Source organism: Nymphaea colorata, chromosome 12 (genome assembly GCF_008831285.2).
Source record: "Nymphaea colorata isolate Beijing-Zhang1983 chromosome 12, ASM883128v2, whole genome shotgun sequence".
In the NCBI taxonomy this organism is placed as follows: Eukaryota; Viridiplantae; Streptophyta; class Magnoliopsida; order Nymphaeales; family Nymphaeaceae; genus Nymphaea; species Nymphaea colorata.
The window spans coordinates 14,259,112-14,280,152 of record NC_045149.1 but is presented as its reverse complement, the minus strand read 5'-3'; the positions used below and the strand labels follow the sequence as shown (position 1 = coordinate 14,280,152).

The following is a 21,041-nucleotide window of genomic DNA, read 5'->3' as shown; positions in this document are numbered from 1 at the left end:
GATCCGATTCAAATAAAATATATTGTTGACCGTTACGCTCAGATTCAAGTTTGGATACGAATTAAAACAAGTTATATCCAAATTTGAATCTGAAATCAGATTCCACAATCTGAATCTGATTTTTTTCCTCATCCAAAACTGAAACCAAAGTCGGATTTGATAATTTGAATCTGATCTAAATCCATCTTTTTCATCCTAATCTGAATCTGAAATCAGATGTCACAATCAAAATCCATCCCGAATCCTATTTTTATATTCATATATGAATTTAAATCTGAATCCATATTTTGAACTGAATCTGGCTGGGGACAAATCCATTTGTGTGTGTCAAGTGGATAGAGCTGTAAAGCAAGTCGGTTCTTGGAGTGTTTGTTTACACCGGATGTTCGAAAAACAAAATTTAGACTTGGTCGCCTGTTTGTTTGAGGAGATGTAATTGTTTTTTCTGAACTTCATCCATTCCATCTATTATTTGTTTGGGTCGGATTGGGTGTCTATATCTAGGATGAGGTATTAGTGTACGTAAGAACTTTTGTCCGATCCATATTGGTATGTCAAACATTGAATAAAACGGGAAAAGATAAGAGTTGAGTGTCACAGATGTGGACAAAAGTGTGTCAATGGTGCATTTTGGGACCCTTCATCCATGAAAGCTATAATAGACTACCAAATTAAAGAAAAGACTTCCAGATGGACTCCAATCCAGTGGCAAAGTGATGTTGTAGCTGGTGTGGGCACCCCAATCCAGCCCGATTTGGCCCGTTAATACTTAAAAAAATATTTTTTAATTATTTTAGAATTTAATAATATGTATTTTATTATTAAAAATATATTTTATATTATAAAAAATATTTTAAAATTTAAAAAATATTTTTTTATTATCAAACGGTCTGGGCAGGGTCGAGCCCGGACCTGGGTTTCGGCTATCAGGCCAGGCCTGGGCCCGTTGGGCCAACTTGGACCAGGTTTTACTGAGCCGAGCCTGCCTGATGCCCAACCATAGTCTTAGCTCTTCTTATCACTTTCGAAAGTCCTTATATTACTTGTAGCAGTGAAGTATTTTTTCCGTAGTGAAATAAAATGTGATCAGATTGGAGCTTTCAATCGTCAAATTTCAAGGTCATGTATATTTTGCATCGTCCAGACTCTATCAAATTTTTGTTCCTTTGTTTGACTATTTAAATTTACATGCTTTGACCAAGGTTGATCGGTACTAAGCCAAATAAGAAGTGAAACAAGATTTATCAAAAAGAACTAGCGTTTCTACTATCAACAGCCTTTGCCAGGAGTTCATCGAAAATTTATAATATGCTATTTTTTAAATACAAAATCTGCCCTCTATGTATATATATATATATATATATATATATATATATATATATATATATATATATATATATATATATATATATATATATATATACAGACACACACACGCATGCACACACACATACATACACACATACATATATGATAGACTTTTTTATTTTGATTATGTACCAAAGTTTCTTATTAGCTATCTCTATTGTATGACACTTGCAGGCCAGAAGGGAATAATTTGAGGGGTTTGTATCTTTTGTTATTTGTTGTCTTTCTGGAGTCCTGGGATTGGAGTGGGGAGTAGGGATGTTAATGTATCAAATTCAAATAGGATATATGTTGAACTATATATGTTTTTATGGATATTCACATATCCATATTCAAATTCTGATTTGAATACAAACAATGGATCCAAAATCCAATATCACAATCTGAATTCGAATTTTGAATCAATTCTAGTTGATTTTCAAAATGTAAGAGCATTTGAAGATAACATTTTTATTATAAATTAAATCCAATCCGTATCTGAATCTGAATCCGAACCCAGTTGGATATATATGTACATCCAAATCCGAATCAGGATCCAGTCAGATGTCTTAATCCCGAATCTGATCCAATTTCTTAATTGGATGTTATTTTTTTTTCCATATCCGATATTTTTCGAACTGGTTTGGTTGGATATCTAATGAAAATCAGATACGTTGACAACCCTAATTTGAGAGGAATTGGCTCCATATGACCTTTCAGCTATGACTGACCTGTCCATTCAATGACAAATTCTAAAGTCCTCTTTGTTGGACTTTAACAGGTTATTTTTCATTTTAATTCTCCATGCTTTCTAACTTGATTTTGTTTAGCACTCAAAATAATCTTATTTAATCATTTTCTTGGAACTATAATGGCTTGAGCTGCCTTTAATTGAATGTTTTTAACTTGTTAATACATCCATTTTGAATGAGTTATTTGATCAAAATCACAAGTTTGTATGAGAATGAATAAGATTCAAGTCGTTAATTTGCTCCCCTATATTTAATCTAAAGTGTTTCACTTGTTATTACATGTGTAATGAACGATTTAAATGATTGAAATCACAAGTTCATATGGATACAAGTGGGATCTATGCTTTTGTTTGACCTCTTTTACTTAATTCAAGGAAACAAAATGTTCTACTTATTGGACTAACTAAAAGCATCAAACTAATGTAGACATCAGATTTGTGTCCATATGAATTGGTGATTTCAATCATTTAAATCATTACTTATACATGTAATAACAAGTGAAACACATTAGATTAACTATAAAAGAGCAAATGAACCACTTGAATTTCGTTCATTTTCATGCAAACTTGTGATTTAAATCCACTAAATCAGTTAACGTGGATGTAGCAACAAGTTAATCACATTCAATGAAATATGCGTGCTCAGATGAATCGCTTAAATCCCACTCGCATTGATACAAACTTGTGATTTCAATTCATTAGATCCTTACTATTGTTGTAACTACAAGTTCAACTCATTGGATTGACTACAAGAGATCATACTAATGCGAATATCCCATTTGCATCCATTTGAACTTGTGATTTCAATCAACAAAATCAATCATTGTACATGTAATAACAAGTGAAACGCATTATGCTAATGATAAATGATCAAACGAATGACGTGAATCTCATTTTTTCGTACAAACTTTTAGTTTGAACCATTTGAATCATTCGTTATAGATGTAATAACAAGCAAAACACGTTATATTAACTGAAATACAGCAAGTAAATAACTTAAATGTCATTTATGTTCATACAAGCTTGTAATTTCATTTCACTAAATCATTCAACATGCATGTTTAAGCACATTCACGCATTTGTTTGTGATTCAAGTCATTCAATTGATCCCTTATAGTTAACCTAATCTGTTTCACTGTTTATTACATCTATAAAGAACAATTTAAATGATTGAAATCACCGGTTCATATAGTTAAAAATGGAATCTATGCATTAGTTTTATCTCTACTACTTAATCGAAAGAAATAAACTTGTCGTTACATCTATATTACGTGATATAAGCGATTGAAATCAGTTGTTCGTATAAACACGAGTGGGATTTAAGCGATTCATTTGGTCACACATATTTAATTGAATGTTTTTAACTTGTTAATACATCCATTTTGAATGATTTATTTGATCGAAATCACAAGTTTGTATGAGAATGAATAAGATTCAAGTCGTTAATTTGCTCCCCTATATTTAATCTAATGTGTTTCACTTGTTATAACATGTGTAACGAACAATTTAAATGATTGAAATCACAAGTTCATATGGATACAAGTGGGATCTGTGCTTTTATTTGACCCTTTTTACTTAATTCAATGAAACAAAAAGTTCTACTTATTGGACTAACTACAAGCATCAAACTAATGTATACATCAGATTTGTGTCCATATGAATTGGTGATTTCAATCATTTAAATCATTACTTATACATGTAATAACAAGTGAAACACATTAGAACTTTTAGTTTGAACCATTTAAATCATTCATTATAGATGCAATAACAAGCAAAACACATTATATTAACTAAAATACAGCAAGTAAATCACTTAAATGTCATTTATGTTCTTACAACCTTGTGATTTCATTCCACTAAATCATTCAACATGCATGTTTAAGCACATTTATGCATTAGTTTGTGATTGAAGTCATTCAATTGATCCCTTATAGTTAACATAATATGTTTCACCGTTTATTACTTCTATAAAGAACGATTTAAATGATTGAAATCACAAGTTCATATAGTTGAAAATGGGATCTATGCATTACTTTCATCCCTAGTACTTAATCGAAAGAATTCAACTTGTCGTTACATCTATAGTACGTGATATAAGCGATGGAAATCAGTTGTTCATATAAACTGGAGTGGGATTTAAGTGATTCATTTGATCACACATACTTAATTGAATGTTTTTAACTTGTTAATACATCGATTGTGAATGATTTATTTGATTGAAATCACAAGTTTGTATGAGAATGAATAAGATGTGAGTCGTTAATTTGCTCCCCTATATTTAATCTAATGTGTTTCACTTGTTATTACATGTGTAATGAACGTTTTAAATTATTGAAATCACAAGTTCATATGGATACAATATGGATCTATGCCTTTGTTTGATCCTTTTTGCTTAATTCAATGAGTTTAACTTGTTGTTATATTTATGCAAACCTGCGATTTCAATCAACTAAATCATTCAATATAAATGTGGCAACAAGGTAAATACACTTAATTAAGTAGACGTGATGAAATGAATTACAAAAATCTCACTCGTATTGATACGAACAAAAAGTTCTACTTATTGGACTAACTACAAGCATCAAACTAATGTATACATCAGATTTGTGTCCGTATGAATTGGTGATTTGTATCATTTAAATCATTCCTTATACATGTAATAACAAGTAAATTACATTAAATTAACTATAAAAGAGGAAATGAACCACTTGAATTTCATTCTTTTTCATGCAAACTTTTTATTTAAATCCACTAAATCATTCAACGTGGATGTTGTAACAAGTTAATCACATTCAATGAAATGTGCGTGCCAAAATGAATCGCTTAAATCCCACTCGTATTGATACAAACTTGTGATTTCAATTCATTAGATTCATAATGATTAACTTAAATAATTTAAATCACAAGTTCATATAGACACAACTGGGGTCTATGCTATAGTTTGATCCCTTGTAGTTTCTCCCGTATTCATACAAACTTGTGATTTCAATCCCATAAATCCTTGCTATTGTTGTTACATTTATAGTGAACGTTTTAAGGGATTGAAATCACAAATACAAATCAACAGAAGTGAGATCCCATTTGCATCCATTTGAACTTGTGATTTCAATCAACAAAATCAATCATTGTACATGTAATAACAGGTGAAACACATTAGGGTAACGATAAGCGATCAAACGAATGACTTAAATCTCTTTTTTTTTTCAGACAAAGTTTGTGTTTGAACCATTTAAATCATTTATTATAGATGTAATAACAAGTGAAACACATTATATTAACTAAAATACAGCAAGTAAATCACTTAAATGTCGTTTACGTTCGTGGAAGCTTGTGATTTCATTTTATTAAATCATTCAACGTGCATGTTTAAACAAATTTATGCATTAGTTTGTGATTCAAGTCATTCAATTGATCTCTAATGTGTTTCACCGTTTATTACTTTTATAAAGAACGATTTAAATGATTGAAATCGCAAATTCATATAGTTAAAAATGGGATGTATGCATTGTTTCATCCCTAGTACTTAATCGAAATAATTCAACTTGTCGTTGCATCTATAGTACGCTATATAAGCGATTGAAATCAGTTGTTTGTATAAAAAGGAGTGGGAATCAATAAGATTCAAGTCGTTAATTTGCTCCCTTATATTTAATCTAATGTGTTTCACTTGTTTTTACAAGTGAAACACTTTAAATTAACTCCAAGGGATCAAACAAATGACCGGATTCTTATTTATTTCCATGCAAACTTGCGATTTCAATCAACTGAATCATTCAATATGGATGTGACAACAAGGTAAATACATTTAATTAAGTAGACGTGATGAAGTGAATTACATAAAACCCACTAATATCGAATGAATCACTTAAATCCCACTTCTGTTGATTTTTACTTGTGATTTCAATCCCTTGGACCATTCACAATAGATGTAACAATGAGTTGAGCTCATTGGATCAAACTAACTCGTAGATCTCATTTGTATCTATATAAACTTGTGGTTTCAATCATTTAAGTCGTTCTTCTTTATTGATGTAATAACAAGTGAAACACTTTAAATTGACTCCAAAGGATCAAACAAATGACCCGATTGTTTTTTATTTCCATGCAAACTTGCGATTTCAATCAACTAAATCATTCAATATGAATGTGACAACAAGGTAAATACATTCAATTAAGTAGACGTGATGAAATGAATTACAAAAATCTCACTCATTTTGATACGAACAAAAAGTTCTACTTATTGGACAAACTACAAGCATCAAACATGTGATTTCAATTCATTAGAACCTTACTATTAATGTAACTACAAGTTCAACTCTTTGGATTAACTACAAGAGATGAAACTAATGCATAGATCCCATTTCCATCCACTTGAACTTGTCACTTCAATTAACAAAATCAATCATTGTACATGTAATAACAAGTGAAACACATTAGGGTAATGATAAGCGATCAAACAATTGACTTGAATCTCATTTTTTTTCATACAAACTTTTAGTTTGAACCATTTAAATCTTTTATTATAATTGTAATAACAAGGGAAACACATTATATTAACTAAAATACAACAAGTAAATCACTTAAATGTCATTTATGTTCGTAGGAGCTTATGATTTCATTCCACTAAATCATTCAACATGCACGTTTAATCCTATTTACGTATTAGTTTGTGATTAAAGTCATTCAATTGATCCCTTATAGTTAACCTAATGTGTTTCACCATTTATTACTTCTATAAAGAACGATTTAAATGATTTAAATAACAAGTTCATATAGTTAGAAATGGGATCTATGCATTAGTATCATCCCTAGTAGTTAATCGAAACAATTCAACTTGTTGTTACATATATAGTACGCGATATAAGCGATTGAAATCTGTTGTTCGTATAAACACGAGTGCGATTTAAATGTTTCATTTGATCACACATATTTAATTGAATGTTTTTAACTTGTTAATACATCCATTTCAAATGATTTATTTGATCGAAATCACAAGTTTGTATGAGAATGAATAAGATTCAAATCGTTAATTTGCTCCAAGTATCCCAATCACATTCAATGAAATATGCGTGCTTAAATGATTGAAATCGCAAGTTCGTATGGTTACAAATGGGATATATGTTGTAGTTAGATCTCTTGTAGTTAATCCAATGAGTTGAACTTGTTGTTATATTTATAGTGAACGATATTGAAATCACAAGTTCGTATTAGCACGAGTGAGATTTAAGTAATTCATTTAATCATGCATATTTAATTGAATACAAGTATTTATGAAAACGATTGTGATTCAAGTCATTCAATTGATCCCTTATAGTTAACCTAATGTGCCTTACCGTTTATTACTTCTATAAAAAAACAATTTAAATGACTGAAATCATAAGTTCATATAATCGAAAGAATTCAACTCGGCATTACTAAACGATTGAAACCAGTTGTTCGTATAAACACGAGTGGGATTTAAGTGATTCATTTGATCATACATATTTAATTGAATGTGTTTAACTTGTTAATACATCCAGTTTGAATGATTTATTGGATCAAAATTGTTGAAGCATGTTAGATGGGTTTCGGGACCGGGTTTTTGTCCATACCCGATCCATTGTATAGCCCTTGTTGGGCCTTACTTAAAGATTGTAACCCTAATTTTAAGTGTATTAATGAAATCTTAAGAGAGAGAGAGTATGGTTGCTAGTGGGCACCAGTTCCTCCTCATCCGTGGTTTTTTCCCTCTTGTTGAGGGTTTTTCCACGTTACATCGTGTTTCTACATGGTATCAGAGCCAACGAGTGGGAAAGTTTTTTGGCGGTCTTGGAGTTCCAGTCATAACTCGCTGCTGCCGCCGCCACCACCACCTGGCTGCATCGCTCTCCACCCTTGCCTGACATTGTATTTCCTCTGTCGTGAGTTCCGGCAAGGTCTGCCAGATTCACCGTCGTCGTTTGTGGTTTATGCCCCCGACGGAGTCCGTTCTGGTGCCACTCTGTGAAACTTTGTCGTCACCCATCGCCTGAGCTTCCGCCTCTGCCGTGGAGTTCCGACGCTGTCTACCAGCTCCGCTCAACTCTCTGTTGTTGGTGTTCTGCTTCATCCGACGTCGCCTGCCTTTGCTCCAGCCGACGTCGCCTGCCTCTGCTCCGCCCGACATTGCTGTCGCCTGCCTCTGCTCTGCCTGACATTGCCATCGCCTACCTCTGCTCTGTCCGACGTCGCCTGCCTTTGCTCCGCCCAACGTCGCCTGGCTCTGCTCCGCCCGACATTGCCGTCGCCTGCCTCTGCTCCGCCCGACGTTCTCGTGCCCTCTGTTGTTGTCCAGGCCGACGCTATTCCTGTCTGCTCCGCCTGACGCCACTCCCTGCTCCGCCCGACCTGTCTGCTCCACCCGACGCTACTCATTCCTGTCTACTCCGCCTGTCTGCTCCGTCCGACCTACCACCGGTGCCAGGCATCGCCTTCCAGGTCTGTCGTGCCCCTTGCTGCCGCCGGTGAACCTTTTTTTTTCTCCCGTGCCACTTGCATCCGCCAGTGCCCTTTTGGTTGTTGTCGTTAGTGCCCTTTTTGGTTGCTGGCTGGTGCTGTTCCGGTTATCGTTGCAGGGTTGGGTCCGTGGTCATGGCCGCGTCTTCCTCTTCAACCATCAACAATGACCAAACTGAAATCGGGGCTTATAGAACCGAGAGCATTCCTGTTCAAGTCACTACCATTCGTCTTACCAAGGACAATTATCTTAAGTGGTCTACCGCCATCACCATGGGCATAGCTGGTTGAGGCCGTATTGCATATGTGAATGGGAGTAAAGTTGAACCTGCTGCAAACAGTATGGTTGGGATACTTGGTTTCTTGAGGACAACCAAGTGAAAACTTGGATTGTTAATTCAGTGTCGTCTGATATTCAATCTCTCATTCTTCGTACTGCGAGAGATATGTGGATTATTTTGGAACAGATGTATGGCCAGAAGAAGAGGAAGGTTCGTGTGTATCAACTGATGAAGGATGTGTATGCTCTCAGGCAAGGGGATCTCTCAGTTGCAGATTTCTATAGAGCTCTAAAATCCAAATGGGAGGATCTTGACTACCATTCTGAGGCTACTTGGCACTGTCCTGACGACCAGATGCAGTATGTTGCCAAAGAGTGCGAGAATAGGATATTCCTGTTCTTAGCAGGACTAAATGATGAATTTGAAAATATCAGGAGTCAGATTCTTAACTCTGAAGAATCCTGCAGTATTGAAGATGTTTACTCCCGTGTTGAGGCTAAAGAATAGAGAAGGCTTGTTACCCCTGGGGGAAAGAGGGATCACATATCCTATAATGAGAGATCTGCACTTGTTAGACGTGGTTCTGGAAGTGCTCCCAAACCTCTTCGTAGATGCACTCACTGTAAGAAGACTGGCCATACTGTGGATTTCTGTTGGGATCTTCACCCAGAAAAAAGGGGTAACCGGGCGAGATCTTCTAGTGAATAGACACCTGTGTCGAAGGATACCAAATCTAGTGGAGGCAAGTTCTCCATTTCTGCTGAACAGCTTCGTGAACTGCGGGCTTATTTGGGTCGGATCGACGTCAATCATGCCCAGACATCAGATGAGATGAATGCTAATCATGCTCTTGCCATTGTAGGGGATAAAGGTAATTCCTGCTTGGGAGAATGGATTGTTGACAGTGGTGCTACTCACCACATGACAGGTAACCCTAAATTGTTTCATGAGTATAAGTTGGCTTCTGGAAGGGAACGAGTATATTTTGCCGATGGTTCCTCTACCTCTGTGGCTGGAGAAGGGAGTCTGTCCTTGTTAGACAAATTTCATGTGTGAGGAGCATTACATGTCCCTCAGCTTCCCTTAAATCTCTTGTCAGTTAGTAAACTTACTAAATAATTGAATTGTGAACTTATCTTTTCTGTGAATCGTTGTGTCTTGCAGGACTTGGTGATAGGGAAGAAGATTGGAATTGGTTTGGCGTCTGATGGCCTATATCGGCTTCCCGTACACGTGGCCACAGCTCTTATGACAGCGATCAGCACGATAGAAAAGAGAAGAGAAGATTGTCTTCAGTCCTTCTTGTATTGGCATGAACGCCTTGGGCATTTACCTTTTGGGATTTTGAAACAGTTGTTTCCCGATTTGTGTTCCAATCTGAATTTGTCTTTGATTTCATGTGATGTATGTCAGTTTGCCAAACATGTGAGGGCTTCGTACCCTATTTCTACTAGTTGTGTTAATGAAGCTTTTTCCTTGGTGCACTCGGATGTGTGGAGGCCTTCGGAAATTTATACCCGTCAGGGTTTTCAATACTTTATCACTTTCATTGATGACTTCTCTAGAACCACCTTTGTGTACTTATTAAAAGATCGCAGTGAGGTACCTCATATCATAGAAACTTTCATTCTACTTGTACAAAATCAATATGGTGGAAATGTTAAAACCTTCTGGGCAGATAATGCCCGTGAGTACGTGTGTCACTCAGTTGAGGATTTCCTTCGAAAAAGGGGATTGTTCATGAGATGTCATGTAGTTATACTCCCCCACAAAACGGGGTGGCTGAGAGGAAGAATCACCAACTCCTTAATGTCACCAGGGCCCTCTTGTTTCAGAGAAATCTTCCCAAACACTATTGGGGTGATGCAGTTCTTACTAGTGCATATCTCATCAACCGCATGCCCAGTCGTGTACTGAGTGGTCGGACTCCCCATTCTTTACTTCCGGGAAGTCGTTAACCTTTTCTCCTCCCCCCTCATGTTTTTAGAAGTGTGTGTTTTATTCATGACCACAGTCCCAATGTTAAGAAACTTGATCCCCGATCTATCAAGGGTGTGTTTGTTGGGTATTCTTCTACTCAGAAAGGGTATAAGTGTCTTGATCCTACCACGGGTCGAGTTTATGTTACGAGGGATGTTACCTTCTTGGAACATGCCTCTTACTTTTGTGAGAATCCTCTTCAGGGGTAGAAGTCTGTGGTTAGGGAAGAGTATTCTCAGAGTCAAGAGAGAAGCACCTATTCAATTTACAGATTTTTTGGATTACAAGAGAGAAGCACCTATCACTGTTGTTGATGTGCCTGAGAAGGAGGAAGGGTGTTCCACCAAAACTGAGAAGGAAGGTCATCACTTGTTTGGACAGGTCTACTCTAGACGGGGTACTCGGACAAAGGAGGTGACTTGTGGTGTGAGGTCTACTTCCAATTCCAATGCTATTCCTCCCCTAGATGAACCAAGTCCTACCTTGAAGTCTCAAGATGGGGTTGAAAAAGAAAATGAGGAACTTCCCATTGCCCTAAGAAAGGTTGTCAGGTCATGTACTCAACACCCGATTGGTAATTTTGTATCTTATTCTAGACTGAGCAAGGATTACAAGTGTTTTATATCTTCTCTATCTTTGGCTGTGATTCCAAGGACCGTTGTCGAAGCTCAAAGTAATTCCAAGTGGGCTGATGCTATGAAAGAAGAAATGGAAGCTTTTAGAAGAAACATGACATGGGAAGTTGTGAAGATTCCTAACGCAGCTCATTTGGTTGGGTCCAAGTGGGTGTATACCATTAAGTACAAACCAGATGGAAGTGTTGAAAGATATAAAGCTCGTCTTGTGGCCAAGGGGTTTAGTAAAAAAATGTGGGATTGATTACTTAGAGACTTTTGCTCCAATTGCGAAAATGAAGACAATTAGAGTTGTGATGTCCATAGCTGTGATGAAGGGGTGGAGGATGTACCAACTCGATGTTAAGAATGCTTTCCTTAACGGTGAACTTGAAGAAGAAGTGTATATGCATATGCCCCCAGGATATGAAGAACCAGAAAAATGCTGTAAGCTAAAAAGGGCCTTATATGGCCTCAAGCAGTCACCCAGAGCATGGTTCGAACGTCTCAGGCGAGTGATGCAACATCATGGGTACAATCAAGGGAATGGAGACCACACTCTATTTGTAAAGAAAAAGGAGGGCAGGGTCACTCTTTTACTTGTCTATGTGGATGACATGATTGTCACAGGAGATGATGAGGAGGAGATCATCAAGTTAAAAGTGTTACTAGCTGCTGAATTTGATCTCAAGGATCTTGGCAAACTGAGGTATTTTCTTGGTATTGAGATTGCTAGATCTAGTACTGGCCTTGCGCTAAACCAAAGGAAATACACATTAGATCTGTTGGAGGAGACTGGTAAACTGGGGTGTAGACCCGCTTCTACCCACTTCATACTGGACATAAGTTGAGCCTTAGAGATGGAGAGCTGCTCTGTGAAGAAGCTAAGGGAAGATATCAATGTCTGGTTGGAAAGTTGATTTATCTTACCCTCACGAGACCAGATATTACTTTTGCGGTGAATGTACTCAGTCAATTCATGCATGCACCTACTGATGCACACCTGAAGGCTGCAGACAGAATATTGTGCTATTTGAAGAGAAATCCGGGCAAGGGACTCTTGTATGTGAAACAAGAGACTGTAGAGATCGAGGGGTATTCTGATGCAGACTGGGCAGGTTGTGCTTATAATAGACGGTCTACCACAGGGTATTGTGTCTACTTGGGGGGGAACCTTGTCGTCTGGAGGAGCAAGAGACAAGATGTGTGTTCTTGATGTAGTGCTGAGGCAGAGTATAGAGTCATTGCTATGGGAGTGTCAGAGTTACTATGGCTGAAAATATTGCTGATTGATATCGGAATAGAGTTTGAAGGTCCTATGAAGATGTACTATGACAATAAGTCTGCAATCAACTTAGCTAACAACCCTGTACTTCACGACAGAACAAAGCATGTTGAGATTGATCGTCACTTCATTTGTGAGAGGATTGATGCTAAAGAGTTAATCTTACCATACATGAAGTCTGAAGACCAAACCGCTGATGTTCTGACGAAAGCTCTATCTTCAACTTCGTTCGAGAGAAATGTATCCAAGTTGGGCATGTTTGATATGTATGCCCAACTTGAGGGGGAGTGTTGAAGCATGTTAGATAGGTCTCGGGACCGGGTCTGGGTCCATACCGATCCATTGTATAGCCCTTGTTGGGCCTTACTTAAAGATTGTAACCCTAATTTTAAGTGTGTTAATGAAATCTTAAGAGAGAGAGAGTCTGGTTGCTAGTGGGCACCAGTTCCTCCTCATCCGTGGTTTTTTCCCTCTTGTTGAGGGTTTTTCCACATTACATCGTGTTTCTACAGAAATCACAAGTTTGTATGAGAATGAATAAGATTCAAGTTGTTAATTTGCTCCCCTAGATTTAATCTAATGTGTTTCACTTGTTATTACATGTGTAATGAACGACCACTGGATGACAATTCGAAGATCCTAATGTTGCAAAACCTAAAATTTGAGTAACTAGCAGAGATGATGCAAATAAAATTACAAAAAGAAAACAAAACATCCATAATTCATTGGATTACTTCATGAAAGTTGAAATTGACTTGAACGCAGTCCTAGGAGTAAACTGTACCTAGTTTAGAACTTTAGATGGCTTTGAAAGTAATAGTCTTGAATGAGCCAATATAGGTAACTAAAAGTACTTTAATAAAGATGATACTCGTAACTACTTGAGCAGAACACGGCACCTCAACAAGCATAAGCACAAAGACACAAGGAACAGAAGCTCAAGATGGAGCCAATTTGTGTTCTTAAGGAGCCAATCATAAGCTTACTAGATAATCAATTACATTCACTATCAAATTCCAATCGTCATGGGAATGCTAAATTTCTTATGCCCAGACACTGGGTTGAGGCTGGATTTATCATGTGATCCTTGAAATAATTGACATCCCAGTTAGGAGAAAATCTCAGATTATGAGATCAAGAATACAAGATGTCTAAAAAAACATGTGATGGACACGGTTCTCAGATCCTGTCCTTAAAGGTATGTTCAGTCTTGAGGGCAGAGTACTCAAATTTCCCTGAGGATGCTCCAAGAACGGTGAAGAAATAGTGAGTCCAGAAATAATTGCCAACATAACTAAATATTGAAATCCACACACTGGCCTGCCACAGAGTTATAGTACAAAAATTAGGTGGTTAAGACAGAGTGACAATTACAAAAATCTGGGTGCTCAAATTGTGGTGGACCAAATCAATATGTTGGCTTCAGCAGCATTCTGCATACCAAAAGAACAAGGAGCATCAAACTTGCAATGAGCATCATAAAGGAGATCAACTGATTGGCCACTCTAAATGACATATCAGGAATTCATCATAGTTCACATTGCCTTCAATTTTAAAAAGTTAATTATAGCTGAATTGGACTTAGAACAAATATATAGACATATGATTAGCAGCATTCACATATGCATGATATTATTTAGTCAGTATCCATCACCCAGAACAAGGACAACTTTTGGAATAATATTTTCAAGAAACTAAGTATTCATGTTAGAAATAAGCCAAAATCATACATTGTAAATAATGAAGAATTTGTTTCAACTTTCAATAGCCTTGGGTTTTCTGCCTCATTCATTTAATCAAGAAAAGAACCTTCACAAAATGGACAGAGCAACTGAGAAAGGTCTTTTCTTAATATCATTACCTACGACAATCCTATATGCAAAACAGATCATGCTGTGGCTATCTTCATTGTCTCTTGTGTTTTCATGTTATGTCAAGCATAGAGGCATTGCCAAAAAGTGAATCTTCATCACTCGTTAAATGTTTGAAGTGTCAATTTGTCCAAGAATTTCTGTCAATCTCATAAACTAAATGACTATCATTGATAGGATAAAAACAGTTTCAAATTCCTACAAGGCATCATCTACGTACAGATTGTTACATCATCAGGTTCTAAGAGTTTAGCAGGATAAGACACTGACCTTTACCCAGTAACGGTCTTTAAAATGTTTGCCACCATCTTCCTGAAAGAAGCATCCTGAAGTCAATTTTTTGGAGCCACGAATAACTACTTAAAAAGCTCAAGCTCAAAGTGCAGAACTTCAAGAAGTACTCGAATCTAATAACTAATAGTTTTTGCTGAAAGGTGTAGATACTACTTTTGGTTGTTCCCACTAGAAAGCAATCAAGTAGTCAACAATGGCCCACACCTCTCATTTTGTGAAGAGTCAGTACCCACCTAGAACTTCTTTGGGTGAATATGCATGTTCTCAATTGCTCTGAATACTACATTTTCAAAGAAAGTCGGGTGATTTCCCAAATGAGTCTAAGATATTCTTCAAGACACCAAAGATTTAGAACAGAAAAAAGGTTAGATTTGACTATATCTGCTTGATTGCATCGTTAATTAGCAACTACAGTTATCAATCCCTGAGGAAACACATTCAAAGCCTGAAATTCTAAAGCTTCCTTTAGCCTTGACTTCTATTTCAGATATATACCCTGACAGGTAGAAGTTCTTACAATTAAGTGTCAATTATTTCACAATTTAATCATTTGTTTCTTTTCACTTTTCCACTATTTATCCCAAAAGGAAGCTTACATGGAATCAGATGTCCGTCAGCAATTGAATACAAACAGGAAAAATGTCCGTCAGCAATTGAATACAGAACCAAACATAAAAACATTACGTACAGAATTTTTCAACTGCACACCCACACCAAAGCTCAGACTCCCAGGTGAAATTGGAAGAACCTTGAAACCAATAATTGGATCAGAGATAGGATCAGTTGGAATGCCATCAGGTGATTCACGCAGAATGGTATTGAACATAGCTATATCCAGCCAAACCACACATTGTTCCATGACCTGACAATATAAGTTCAAGGAAAAGATCAACAAACAATTGAATAAGTTCTTTTGATTTGGAGATGTCAATTTATCCTGTCAAGTAACAATTCTTATGCCAAATTAATGGCAAATAAACTTTGAATATTTTAATTAAAATTCACCCCTAAACTCCTTCGTACTTGCATCACACAAAAACATAAAAAGGACAACATACACATTTTGATCAAAACCAGCTATTAGAATGGTCAAACTGAAGAATGCACCCTTTAATCTTTCTGGAGAACGTGCTTCTTCAGAAGCCAGCGACAACAGGATTATCACCTGTAAAGGAATGCAATCTTATTCACATGTTGAAAATGACAAGCTCACCAATTTTGCCAGAAGTGGCAAGCACCCACATTCATGGCCTGCTGCTCTAACAGAACAAAGCCTTTCAAAGGCACCTTGGAATGCCTTCTTCCACAGGCTAATTGAGAAGCTTCCTCCCAGATCAGCTGCTGAATTTGACATCTTTCCAACAAATTTTCTCAGTTGAACATTTTTCTCATCAACAGGATATTGCATATATAATGTCAAGGTCTGTGAAGGGCCAAAAGGAAATTTCTTTGCACATTAGAATCACAGAAACTTTGCATTTACGGTCTGTCTAGACTCTAACGGAAAGCATCATAATCTTAATTGTCCTCCACTGACAAGTATCATTGAAGGAATGATTATGAGAAAAATACAAAATAAATCCAGGTCAGCTTTTGAAAAGATATCAAGGTTCCCTTCATCTCAGCTCGCTCAAAGATGAATAAGGATATTTTCATCCATCACAACAAAACCAGTAAAAAGGTCTAAAAGTAGACATAGAAAAGTTTCTGATTCTCAGATACAAGTACTCCTAGAAGTCTAACCTACGGGCAGGACATTCTTGTTAATTTATATGGATGTCTCAAATAGAAGACCTGATGAAGATAAAGGAAGGTCATCGTGGCATGGTAATTAAAGCTAGAGGTTACAATCATTGTGGCATGGTAATTAAAGCTGGAGGTTACAAAAAATAAACTTTTAACTTACAAAGGGTAAAGTTGAACAGGCTTTTCTTACCTTGCAACATCATTTCCACATGCTTTGGCAACCAATACTAGTCCTGAAACCATACTTCTTGCAGCACTGGCCCTCTTTTCTTTAGACCAGTTCCTGTAAGCATGAATATACATCCTTGAAAGACGGCGAGCTGGAGTGTGAACCTTGTGTATTGAACTTCCATGTTCTGCAACTATTGAATAAAGTGCAACCTCAAGCTCAGCTGCTTCTCTCAACTCCGATTCAAGTTCTTCAATTCTGTGCGCCAGTCCTTGGAGTTTGCTGCTACAAACAGCTTCACAAGCCTCTCTTGAACCATCCACTTCAGCTGCACCTGATCTGCTATGCATTTTCTCAGATCTTCTGGTTCTGTTGGAGTTCCTTTTACTACTACGTCCTGCCCTTTTCTGCACAAATAGGTCAGTATTTCCCAATGTCATGCTTGTTGAATTGTCATGGACTGTTCGGACAGACTTATTCCCATGCTTTATCCCACTATCAAAGGAATTGTGGACCTTTGACCCTAAAACACCACCATCAGGAACCTCCTTCGCACAAGAACTCACTTGATTTCTATGAGTGCCTTCTGAAACTTTAAACAGCTGATCATCATATGTCTCCCCCTCCATAGACTTTACAGAAGAATTTGAATATGTTCCATCACGCAGTTCTCCATTCAGTTCAAGCCCTTTCAAAGTCTCCGAAGAATGATGTATTGCTTTTTCATCATCACTAGTCTCATCTGCATGGACAGTATCTCCATCCTCTGCTGCACATTTGTTGCGTTCATCAGCATTTTCTCCATCTCCATTACTAAAACTAATGATTTATGCAAGCACCAGGCTATCCGTCTGCACTCCTTTGTTATTTTCACCTCCTTCTACAGTGTTTCTTTCTTCTTTTTCTTCAGCCTCTTCTTCAACTTTTAAATCACCTATATCTATTATAACACCATTGCTGACTGTGTCTGAACCAGCCAGAATTCTTCCACCTTCTTTGCAGTCATAAGTTTTTTGTCCTACTGAGTTGCCTGATGCAATGTCACTGTTATCCCCTGCAGCTTCCAGCACCATCATTTTTGTGGCAGGATTGTTTGAAGTTATTTGATTGTCTGACATCTCTGAAGTGAAACCATACTCGGACATTCTCCACCCTCTTTGTAATCATAACATTTAGGTCTTGGTGAGTTCCCAGACATGATCTTGCTATTATCCCCTGGTGCATTCTGCATCATCCCCTTTGAAATGAGACTGTCTTCATTTATGTGGTTATGTGCATTATCCAAACCAGTGTCTGCAGGTCCTTTTCCATATTCTTTGTAATCATGAACTTCTTGTACCACTTCAGTGAGCATTACAGTCTTATCATTGTCACCTGGAGCCTTCAGCACTACTACTTTTGTGTTGACACCATTTCCAATAGTCCTGTTGTCTCCCATCTCCAAACCTGTGCTACAAGGCTCTTCTCCGCAATTTTTGTGTTCATGATCTATTCTGCTGTCACTCTTTGCAGTCATTTGGTTTTCTGCCATCTTGGAGGCAGCATTTCCTTTTTCAACGTCTTTATCAAAATCTTTTGGTACTACTGGTGTGCCTGAGGCAACCTCATTACTTTGCCCTGGAGTCCCTTCACTCAGCACCCTTGCATTGACAACATTCGCACTATTAGCTAGTCTAGCTTCACCATCTACATTATCAGTATCTGATAATAAAGCACCTGTGCGTATAGCTAATGATATGTCTGAAATTGTGTTCTGTTACAAATGTGCAGATTCAGACTGTCCATTAATTTCTGGGCAGTCACTACCTAAAGATACTTCTTCCAATGTCATTTTAGATGATTTTCTATGATCTGGAGTAAAAGCTTCATTTGAATTACTTGTTCCATTTACCTTCATAGACAGATTCAGGTCAGGCTCTGCCTGCACTTCTTTTACAAGAAAGTCATTTTTCCTATCAGCCTTTGCTGAGTCCTCAGAAGATTTTTCAGCATTCTGTTTTTGCATAAAATTCCAAAATCAGATAGCAGAAGAACTGGTTCTTTTTGGAACCCACATTAGTCACGTAACAAGAAAAGACATATATACAATCATCTGAAGTCCAACAAGCCTACTTTAGGTGCATTTTAATTCAATTAATTCTTAATACTGCCAAGATCATAATGAAAAAATATCAACAAACACAGTTGATAGAGTGTATGCAAATGCAACTTTCTGATGGATAGAAGGAAAAAAAGAACATGTAAGCAACTATACTGTCAGCAGTTGATACTGCATGCTTACAACCTTAGTGACGCATCTTCTACACACTAAATAGTAAATAAGCTTCCAAGGATTAGGTTTTATAGAATACTACCAGAAGAAATAACTAAATGAAGCAGAACAATGGCATATAAGTACTAGCTTTCCCTTTTGATAGGTGATTGTAAGCCTTTCCTACCACTTACAAACATGCATCTACAAGGCAGGTTTCACTTGCATTCAGTGAAAGTTCTTTGCACAAATAGTTATTCCACTGGAAGGGAGACTTAACATTCCCACCACCCTCATAGTATATGAAGGAAAGCATGCGGTTCCTACCAGTGCTAGAGGATCTTTCAACACAGAAAGCACTCCAACTCCTGCAGACTGCATGGTCCCATTGAGAAGTCATATCTGGCCTTGAACTCCGAATACTAGTTGTTTTCTTCTTCAAAAACTCTTGAAAATATTAGAAAACCCTGAGCTTAATCAAATAACTCCCTTAATTTTCAACATTTTCTTATCAAGATAATCTGTAACCACCTATTCAACGTTTCCATTTAAGCCAAATTCTTGTTTCAGAATATCCATACTATGTTGGCCTACTAGAGCTTTACAAATTTACTTTGGAAAATTTTCCATTACATTGACTGATTATTTTTTGAATAATAAAAAAGTACAGAAACTAATTTTCTGTTTCTAGGTAAAGCAGTGGATTAAGAGTAAACATGTGTCATCAGCAGGCCACCAGCACTGTTTGTGCGTTATATTGTTCCTTTCAGGTTTAACTGGAGATGGACATGAAGCAATATGTGTCAAAGTGATGGGGAAAAAGTAGCAGAGGCAAGGAAAAAATAACATTAACATCTGCCACAGTTAAGTTAACGTAGGATAAGCCTGGCCATGAAAATCTCCACAAACGAAGTATGTGCTTCTGGTAACAAGGATGGCCTGTAGCAGTAGGTTGGTGCCTCCACTTATGAAGAATGTAAGTGGTGGCATTTCACTGCCTGATATTGGTAAATTTTCAACGTACACCAAATTTTTTAGGAAAAACTTTACTAAACCGTACTTATTACAGTGAGGCGGGCAGCTGGCACAGGTGACCAATGAGTCTAACATTGCTCCACTTACCTCATCAAGTAGGAATTAGGTAGAAAAGTATCAAAATCTTATTCTGATCTATGTTTTAAAATTCAAAGTGACCAATGTACATTGAAGATCTCTCAAGGTTTTTTTCTTGTTTTTCTGCGGCTGCTGCTAGTGCTTTTGCAAGCATTACTATATATGACTTGTTGACTATTACTACTACTAGTACTGTTTTGCCGCTGCTGCTGTTAATTTTTCAGTTTGTGACTGGTTGCTTTCTTATTGTACATCCATCTAATCAAAGTTAAATGATAGCAACCTAACTCCAAGGTTATGCTGAACACATGTTCCTATGTCATTTTTGGTTCCTTATTTGTGTCTGTTTAGCCACTAGTATAACATATGTTTTATACTTGGAAGTTCAGAAACATCTTCATAAATCACGGGTACCCAATGTAAAAGTGGATTCTGCACTAAAATTTTTCTCTTCTGCCTGTTTTTGATCTGAAATTAGGTTGAGGCAATGAACTTGCTTACTGTGTTTTATCCTCAATCCTTTTCCAGAGAAAGTTTTATGTGCCATTCTCACATTTACGTTGAATGATCTGCAGTTCCCGTACCATGAGTTTGTAGATCGCTCAGCAATGTACAGAGTGGGATCATTGTTCTATGCAATTTACTTTATAGTTAGCTTCCCCATGTTCATAAGGTAAGATACTGACAGAAAAAATATTGTGAAGCTTTGAGATTCTACATCATTTATAATTTCTTTTACAAATAGAGTTTTGTTGTTTTCTTTTGCAAGACAACATATGCTTCTAAATTTCAGTTTAAAATGCATATCTTACAAAATAGCACATATGCAACAGATGCACACACACACATTTATCACGTCATTTGG

At 36.9% G+C, this 21,041-nt stretch overlaps 1 protein-coding gene across 7 annotated transcripts in view; it reads left to right on the top strand.

Annotated features, from left to right (window-relative positions):
* Window positions 1–21,041, top strand: part of LOC116265215 (serine/threonine-protein phosphatase BSL2 homolog) — a 118,177-nt gene that overhangs the window by 78,758 nt on the left and 18,378 nt on the right. For all 7 annotated transcript variants that reach the window (XR_007574875.1, XR_007574870.1, XR_007574868.1 and 4 more), the window contains exon 2: window positions 20,752–20,849. The gene's annotated coding sequence lies outside the window, so the exon portion shown is untranslated. The remainder of the gene's footprint in view (window positions 1–20,751; window positions 20,850–21,041) is intronic.